The following is a 10,326-nucleotide window of genomic DNA, read 5'->3' on the forward strand; positions in this document are numbered from 1 at the left end:
GTACATTGTATTTATGCAATGACCCTCGAACCTTTGGCTTGGATAAGAGGATATGCTTGTTGGCGCAGTGGCTATGCTTTAATCTCGGGCTGCTGGGTGGGTATTTCTAATTATGTTAATGCTTTAACCTCTACATGAGAAGATACGACATTGTGGCATCATAGGCTTGGGCACATGAGTGAGAAGGGAATGCAGATCCTTCACTCAAGAAATTTGTTGCTAGGTTCGAAGCATGTTGATTTAAATTTCTGTGAGAATTGTGTTTATGGAAAATGATGCAGGAGCATTCAACCCAAAAGAAAATCATTGTAATTAAGTAGACATAGTGGGTCATGTATTTTTTGGAAGTTGGATTCCTAAGTGATGAATTAATGTAACATTAGGCTTTTGAGTGCATAGAATAGGTATTAAATTAGATAATGTGAGGATGTTGTAAATGCTCTTGAATAAATGAGAACATGAGTGGTTAATAAAGACAAAGAGTTAAAAGTCAATTATAACTCTTAAAGAAGCTCCATGATTCGAGGAACTAGAGAGAGTACTTAGGAATTAATTGAAGTAGAAGTGGACATAGAGGATTTAGGAGTTAGTTTAGTAGATTTAGGAATCAAACCAGAATTAGTTCAACAAAGCTTTCTGGTATAAATGTAAGCCTATGGGCAGAGTAAGGGGAGGGGCCACTGATAGTTGAAGGTCAGGCTTGTGTGAGACATAGAGTCTCGAATGTAATCATTTGCTTATATTTATATATACATAGGTTTATTCTTGGCTATGTCAGTGTGTGGAACGAGTATTTCATGAATGAATTACTTGTGAATTCGTAGGTTCTATAACAGGGTTGCAGGAAGAATTCTGAAGGACATAGAGAGGGAGTGGAATGATTCAGAGGAATCATAAATGGGTCATTGAATCCAGTTGAGGAATAGAGTAAGTTCTGTAGAGACTGCGATGTGAAGAATTCGCAAAGATCAAGCCCAGGATGAGTTGAGCAGCGAAAGAGTGAAAAGTCGAACCCTTGAAGGAAAAGTTCATAACCACAACAAACACTGAGAAATAGCGTAAAAACCAAGTAAAAAGGGACGAACGGAGAAGTGAAGTGTTAGTACACAACAACCGTTGGATCTTATAGATCAACAGTCTAGATCATTTCGCATGAGGTAATGTTGAAATATCGCATCGGGTGAAATTTAATGAAGGAAGGTGGGTTTATAACCTTAAGTAGATTTGGGTGGAAGGAAAGCCATAAGTAGTTTTTACCGTTTGGCTCCGATTCCACTAATCGGAGGACACGTAATAGTGGAGGAGTGAGGGGAAACCACTTTATTGGGCAGTTAAACCCCATAGTTGTTGGCTACCTGAAATCATCATGAACCATTGGATCTACTAAATTTAGATCAACAACGGAGAATTAATATGCCAGTTGTTGATCGGATCGGAGAAGGGTGAATGAAAGCGACAGTGGAATAATAAAGGGCCGATATGTGACATCGCAATATCATTGATAGGCCGATCAGAGATCGGAGATCGGTGAAGGGATGACGTAGTGCTATGGAAAGGATTGGAAGAGTGCAGACCCAACGATATTTGTGAACGCAGGCTTATAAACTTTGAAGTCTAGCCCAAGGGTTCTAAGCAGGGTTTCCTTTGTTTCCGATGTTTTCTTGTGTATTCCAAAAAAGTTATATGTTCGCATATTATATGTGATAAATACTTTGTTAACAAAACCCGTGAAGGAGACCCAATTTTGATCAGCAAAAAGGTAAACCTCGATATATGTGCGGAGGCCATACCAAGGTGGAGAAAAGGTAAGTTTATGAATGTTTTGTGGTTATTTCCTTTGTAAAAGGTTTATAAAGGAAAGTAGTGTCGATGGGATAATTTACATGTTAATATATGTAACCAATGGTTAAAGAAGGAAAAGGTTATATATATGTGGTTAAAGGGTTTTATAAAGATTGTGAAGGGGTTTTAAGTCCCGATAGGAAGGATTAATGAAAGACTTTAATAAAGTCTTATATGAAGGCTTGGGGGTTGATTAAAGTCCCGATAGAAAGTTTAAGCGGGGTGATTGAGTTCCGATATAAAGGAACTGATGAATGGGGCCTTAACCATATTCTAAATAAATATTTGACTCCTTAGAGAGTTAAAATTCGTGGGACAAATGTGCTTATGTATTTTACATGCATACTGTGGGTGTAGGTAGGGATAACCCTACGTCATTTGGTATCAAAGCTCAATTGTAATTGAAATAGTTGATGTTAAAATAAAACAAAGGCATTATGTGTGAACATTTCTTTGAAAGAATTGAGAATAGAGTTATGCGTTAAGATGTTTATGCAGGCCAGGAGGGATCAGATTGTAATTTGATAGACAGTAAGCACATAGAGGTGATGTGTAGCAGAACTTGCAGATGCAAGAAATAGAGGACAATCCATTCAAAGTACAAGTGGAATGGTTAAACAAGATCATGTTGAGATCTTGAAGGTGAGGTGATATGTTCTGTTTTGATTTGAAAATGTGTGTTTTTATACTAATGCACAGGTAGCAGCATAAAGAAAACACTGTGATGTTGTTCCTTGAGGAAAGTGGAGATTCACTCAAATGTGAACCTGAAGAATCGAATTGAAGGTCGGACAAAGAGGATAAGAGTATTCTCAAAAGGAAATTGAGAAGCAAGATTTTGAAAGCTTTGGAATGATCTTTGGCTTCAGTAACATTGATATGCAGGTGACAACATAAGAAGGTGTGAAGGTTGTAGCAATCTAGAGCAAGGAGTGCTCAATTGGTTCCAAAGGAAAGAATAGAGAGATGCTAAAAGATTGAGCTTAAAGGAGAGAAGCTTAATGAGGCATATGTAGCAAGAAGGAGACTTTTTACTGTAGAAAGGTTGTTGTAGATCACAAAGGCAATTCCATAGAGGATGTGGGTAGAATTTCTAAGGAATGAAGGAAGCTGGTAAGACTTTCTAAGTGAAAGAAAAGGTGGTCAGAACCAAGTATTTCATGGTGATTGAAATAAAAGAGGACAGTTGTGTTCTTAAGAAGTGCAGATGAGTTGAAGCCTAGAAGGAGCAGAGAGAAGTGCTCAAAGGAGGTTCCAGAGATTGAGAACCAAGGACTTGCAAAAAGACCAAGTACAGAGGAAAGCTTGGTGAGTTAACAGGAAGCAAGGACGACTTGTTGTTGCAGAGGATTTAATGCAGCTCATAGTGTGTGAGTGAGGAGCTCATGAAGATAGAAAAGAAGAAGATGGTTATTGATAGTCATAGTAGAGGTTCTAAAGAAGACAATAGGAGAAGAAAGATGAAGAAAGAGGATGCCAAAGAAAATGGCGAGAGGATGAGTCAAGAGGAAATTGACAAAGAGGTTTCAGAGTTAAAATAACAACTTGATGCATTAAGGAGAATACTTGAGGAAAGCCAGAGACTAGGTTGGGTCTTGAGGAAGAAGTGAGTGAAGTGGCATAAATTGCAGAGAAGGCTACAGTAAAGGCAAGTAAGGTGGTTGAGGGGAAAACTCAAGGAAGCTGAGTTGGAAATGGAAGAGTCCATTTGTGAACCAAAATAGGGAGAAATTCTGGGAGAAAGTGAAGATGAAGACTTGAAGACTGAAACTTCAAGTGAGGCCAAAGGGTCACATGGTGTTATCGGGAAAACTAGTGTCTATGCAGAGCTGCTAGTCCCACTAAGGCTGGTAGCTAGCTTAGAAACAAACAAACTAAAAACTACTTCCGTTTTACTTTATGAGAAATAGATGAGAGAAGAATAAGGAGACCAACCTCTGTCTTGCACTTGGTTCCTTGCTCATTTCCTCTCTTTTCTGATAGGTCTTTGCCACTCGCTTCCTTGTCTACCCAGCTTCAAAGAGTACCTGTAGAATCAAAGCAGCATAACACTATCCAAGAACATAGATCTATTATCATAAACAATATAGGACCAGATGTACATTGACCACACAAACATCAATCATACAAGAATGTGGAGGAAAAATTGAATAGCTTTATTGATAATCAAGAAAGAGCAAAGAGGATTACAACCAATTGTTCTGACCCAGCATCATCCTCTCAGCAAGAAATCCCTTCTTCACCTCATGAAAATCTTAGATCACCTAACACTATGATATTGCACCAAGAAACCAACAACACTTCCTTACAAGATACAAAATTCCAGCCCCTGGATCTCTGGGATGAGGGATCCATATATAGATGTTTGTAAGGGGAATGAGTCAGCTTTTGAGATTTGATTAGTGTCTTCTCTCTGATAGTTCTTGATTCCACTTGGAGATTGATGATCTCTTACTCATCCGTGGTCGAATGCAGAGAGGCAAGTGTCACAGGAGAAGCTTCTGGAAGATTCCATGCTCCTCCACCTTGCGGATTGACCCTGCCATTTGTCCACTCTCACCCATCGCACCCCATAGAAGGGATTTTCAACATGCATCACACCTACTGTGTGTATTCAGGTGGGATGCAATGCACTTTGACTATGGAGCAGGTGAAATGGTCCAGTTTTGACCAGTTTTGAGTAGTTTTTCATGGAGAACTTCTGGGAGATGCTGTAATCAGTTGACCTTGTTCTTTTAGGGGTTGGAACAACACCTTTAGGGACTTAGGAGCCCTTGGTTTATGGACATTTATGTTTGGGGTTGTAGTGCCCAAAAATGTCTATAACAGTTGCCCCCTAAAGCATGAGGTTGTTAATCTTTTGACGTCGGGTGAAATGCTTTATCATGAGGATCCGCAGTTTTTTCAAGCTAGAAGGCGACCTGTAATAAGATACAATATGATACATTATCTTCATAATATTTTCATGATCTAGCTGAGGCGGGCATTCCCATGCTCAACTTTATAAATTCATTTTCATGTACATAGGACATACAATCGTCTGAGTGTAGACTGATGATTATGGTAGAGCCATCATCCCTTAGATTAAATGATTATCTGTGCAGCAATGATGTACATTTGATGTCTTTATTTTCCTGAATATATATCCCAGCCCGGATGGATGAAACTAGATCCAGGGTCTTCAATCTCGTTCGATCTTCACTCAAAGTACAATTCGATCCACGTGAGAGATGTTTAGGAGTCGAACATGGAAGGACATCGCCTGATTACCAGCCAATGATGTAAGCTGTTAACAGGCATGAGAGGAATCACCGATAATGATAATGATCCTCAAGGTACTGTAGTACAGTTCACGTGGTGTGAATAAGGGACTTGGCTTCGAACACCACGCAAAATCTTTCGGTCGAAGGCCATTTATGTAAAACTGTCACCGGAAGTGAGAAACTTGCCATTGAGGCATGCAAGCTTCAAAGTACTGAAAGGGTTGTTCCTAGATCAACTTCTTGGATAATGAGTTGATGTCAACAAGAAGCGATCCATCATAGGAGGGCCTTAGTGAATCCCACATCAATGACACAGAACGGAGCAAATGATTTTAATGGAGGTGAAAACGATCTGGTGATATAAGGTTTAGGGTGGCAGTCATGAATGAATGGAGCGAAAATGTATTATAGTGGGTGAGACACAGGTGAATTCTCTGAGCGACTTCTCTTGAACATATCGGCGACACTGACATGATGGATTGGTAGCGTTAACCCCAAATGTGGATGGTGTGATGGAACCATGGTGATGTGACCAGTGAATGGAACCACCCAACTCGACTCGGATGCGGAGTGAAAGTGCATGTTCAAGAGCGACTTGCTACCAACAAAGTTTCTTCAAGTTTTCTTCCCAATTTTTCCCCAGTCATTGCTGACCAGTACCTCTTTATTTTTGTAAAGCTTGAGGAGGATAACATATTCTTGTTCTATAATTTTCCCTTCGGGCAAACCCATCACTATGTTTTAACGAGCCTAGCGATAGTGAAACTCGTTCTTGTCTGTTATGGACAAGTTTTTTGCTATTAGGTTTTAACGAGTTTAATGACAAAGATAACTCGGTCCTTTTCAATTTTAGAGAGTCTGAAAAGGGACGTAAAGGAAACTCCAAAAATCCTTTTTCGTCATCTAATCCCTTAAGTCCGGAAAAGTATAAAATAATACAAAAGGGATGAATTTTCTGTAATTTTAATGAGCCGAACAAAACAAGCGCTTGATCTTTTTGTGTAATAATCCCTCAGGTCCAAAAAGATTAAAATCTAAAGGAGGAATAGCACTTCCGGTCACTTTAACGAGCTGGAGAGGCCAATGGCTCGACAATCTTTTCATATTTTACGAGTCAGTTGAAAAGAGCTTAAAGGAGACTCGTTTTTGAGGAACGAATGATAAATTTGGGTAGTAGCTGATTCCAGGTAAGGTTTGGAATTTTCCAATCACGACAGTGTCACAAGGATGGCTAACAAGATCACTCTTCGCAGCTGTTCCTCAAAAGGGGTAAACAATCAAGTGGAGGTGACTGATCGGCCAATACAGAGTGGAGGTGATGATGAGAACATGACCAAGGCTTCAAAGGCTGAAGTAATACATTCACGATGGTTATTTACTGGAAATTGGTTCATTTTTTAATGAGCTTAAAATTTGGGGGAAACACTTGCTCATTCCTTATGTTTATTTTTTAACGAGCTTGAATTTCGCGTTAAAACTGCTCGATCCAGTCGTATAATAAGGATGTCTCATCTAAGATGCCATTTTTGTGGATCTTGCACCTTACAAAGCTTTGCTCCGCATCCTTTCTTTATGCAAGTTAGGAAACGACCAATCCTACGAGTTTAAAGGGTTAGAGGACCTACAAATTTAAAAAATAAATGGTCGCTCTTTTCTTGCATGCCAAAAGGTTTGCATGCCCCCAGGTATAGTGAAAAATTTCCAGGTTACTAAAGATTGTTCCATCCGTGTCACAGACAAAACACTTCCTCGGCGATGTCTACCGAAATAGACAAAGGTGAGTGGCGTAGATGCCTCCACTCACATAACTTTGACAAGGGAATCTTATTCCAGCCTAATCCCATTTTCCTAAACGGATGGGTGTGTCAGACTAGTCATATATCCTCCGCGGAAACCCACCCTATACCTAAGGTTTTCCTATCGAAACAGGCCAGGGTGCATGCCCCCTGGGTTTCAGTCATGTCCTCTGAATCACTCGTGCTCATCAGGAGGATGGACTGGGGATTGATGAGACATTCCTTGCGTGAAAAGACCATTCAGGGTTGGTATATGACTATTTTCTATGTGTGAACTGGGAAATGAAAGCTGGTCTACGAGCTTGACCACTCTTCCTTCGTGTGGAAAACACATTACTCTAAAGAGTGAGGAGACGACGACTCCCATGCAATAAATATAGTCTCGTCCAAGGAGTAGATTATAATCCAGGGGTCCTTGGAATACCATTACGTTCATGTGAATAGTTTTCCTTCTCAATGTTATGGGCACATCGGGAAGGATCCCTAATGGTCGACTGATTCCTTTGTCAAGGCCTGTTAGATTTCTCATCTCAGGCAAAAGCGATGGTGAACCAAGTGCTTTCCAAGCAGTTGAGGAAAGGATACTCACAGAAGCCCCTTCATCTATGATGGTACCGGCCATGACCATTCTATATATTTGAGCAATGATTCGGAATGGTACACTATCCGATAAACGAGGTCTGCCTAGTAGATTCTAGTCAAAGGAAACAACTAGGTTGTTTGGAGGTGGGACCAAATAGACGGTCGGATATGACTCTGATGAACTTCCTTCCTGCGGTAAAGGAATGGGTACACTGCCCCCATGTTCATAGGAGTCTGTGCTTACGAAGAGAATTTCAACAGTGTTGTTCTTATTCTCTTCGATGACTGTATCATCTGAAGATGGACCTTCTGAAGGCAAGACCGGGTCAACTGCTGCCTCGACCTTTTGAATTTCATCTGGTATGGATTCAGATGGCTTATCTTCAATGATAGACGCTTCAGCCGACCACAAGGGTGTGTCAGCCAGATTTTCAACTAGTGACGGACTCAGAAAGAGTTTCTTATATCCAGAAGGAAGCCGTAACAGTGAAACCGGACGGTCTTCCAAGACTCTTTTAGCTTCGTCTAAGAAGGGACAAAGGTGGACGGTGTGATCCCCTTCACACAATTTACAAGGAAATTTATATTTTCCTTTTTGTCCAGGGGCTTCACTTTCACTAGTTGACGGTGTATGCTCAACATGACTGCTAGAGGTTGATGACACCGAATTGTGCAAACGAGGAGACCAGTCCCTTAAGATCCGAGGGATGCAAGGACAATCTCGATGATAGTGGTCTCCTTTGCAAATGACACATGGCGATTTAGGCCTGGTCGGTGCAGTGTGTGGATTTTCGCTAGACGATGCTTGGTTTCCCCTTTTCGCCTTTGGCTCCTTCTTCTTCTCCTTCTTCTTCTTAGTTACTTGATTTCGGGCTTTACCAGCTTCATCAAGCAAAGAGGAAGGAGGAGAGGAAGAATTGGACGAAGTAGAGGGTTTTGGGGTAACTCTAATATCGTTTAGTTGCTAACTTGATTGTTCAGGAATCACGGTGTTCTGAACGACAGAAGTTGAGAAGAGCCATACGGGCAAGCCGATTGTCAATCGAGGAAGAGACAATGTGGCCATATGGGGTGCACCAACATCTCCCCATGAGGAGAAGGGACTAGGATTTCCTCCAAGGGGAACTCCTTGGTTGGTGGACTCCATTTTTCTCAACTTAAGATCAACGTAGGAAAGGTGATGATTATTCCATTTAAAATAAATTTTAGACGCTTTGACACAACTTGTTTTTTCGATTTTTAAGAGTCGAGAAAAAACAAAAGACGACTCTAGTCGCCTTCGATTTTTAATGAGCCTGAAGTGACAATTGCTCAGATGGACCCTTTCCATTAAGGAGTCTGAAAAGGAACGAAAGGGACTGCTCTGGAAATCTAGACAGAGGGATTACCAAACCAATCGCAAAACTGCAGAATAATTTTTACAGTATGGCAGTCAATCTTCCCGAATGCTGTGTTCAGTGCATTGCGATCGATAGGGCGGCAAACACAGCTTCCTATGGATAAAGGATTAAGCCTATTGTGGTCTCCCAAAATATACTCGACGGTACGTGCGAGCACAAGTCCGTACTGACACTTATCGTCTCAAAGTGGAGGAATCACCCAACCAACAGTGAAAACAACAGTTACCAGGCTTTACGACGCTGGAATACGTCTCTAGCCTAGACTTCTAGATGTTGTGCATTAGGTTCCAAAGCGTTTTTAGATTCATTAAATTTATTTTATAGTTGATCTTGCTTAAGAAATTTTCCTTTCAGGTTCACCGCGTGATGTAGATGTACAATTCCTAAAATGCAATCTAAAATGATAAACAGTCGTTTAATCTTCTTTTTGCAATGAAAATCCTAGCTACTAAGGAAAGAGAGATGGCGTTCTTTCAACAAAGAGCAGAGAGCACACACTATATGCACTGTCCTAAATCAAACCAACAAACAGTCTAAATGCAAATGCACATGCATGTATTTGTTTTCAGCCTTCTTAATGTGTGAATGATAAAAAGAAAGCTAAGCGCAAATCTGAATTATTTTTCAAAGCGACGATTACTAACAAGCTTCTTTTTGAAACAAAATGAGGACAGTGACGACACTTTGTTATTTTGAATTGAAAACTTGCTTTCGACACTTGAAAAACTACTAATTCAAATAAAATACAAGAGTAACAGTGTAATCGACTATCAAGAACAATCATATTCTCTTCTATGACTGAAAATGACACTTGCGACACTTTCAAATCAAGAAACGACAGTACAATTACGCTACTTCTTTGTAAAGGAGAACTGAAAATGACTCAAAAATACATAAAAACATTTACAGTTATTTGCACAATGGAGGCGAATAACAGCAAGGAAAGGGGTTTCAACAGAGGTGTATTGACTACAGGCAGCAAAACTCCTGAATAGAGCTTAAAAGAGTGAACACAGAAACCAAAATTTAGGAACAAGGACTTGACTGATCAGCGCACCTGTAACACAGTGAAACTGAAATGCAATGCACCTACTACACTCAGGAAGTGTGATGCATTTGAAGTTCACAGAACATACAGTGCGCTGGACCAGGGACGAGACTTTGATTGGATTCCGGGTCATGGTTTGCAGTTCAGTTCAGGGATTTAGGCCGAGCAAGTGGTAATCAGTAAATCAATCATAGGGGTAGATCTAAGGAGGTTACTAGAGCCACCACGAGGGTAATTAGAGAGCTTGTAAATCAATCGTTTAATTCATAAACAAAACCTGGAGATAGACTGAAGCAGCATTGATCTACTTTGCACTTGCATAGCAAATGCAGTTCGAAGGCTAGCTGGCTTGACTTCAGGCTCTGTCTGTAAGTTTATAAAGTAAACAAATGTAG

The sequence above is a fragment of the Pinus tabuliformis genome, chromosome 6 (genome assembly GCF_031772625.1).
Source record: "Pinus tabuliformis cultivar Carrire ecotype Pingquan chromosome 6, CPIR1, whole genome shotgun sequence".
Taxonomy (NCBI): Eukaryota; Viridiplantae; Streptophyta; class Pinopsida; order Pinales; family Pinaceae; genus Pinus; species Pinus tabuliformis.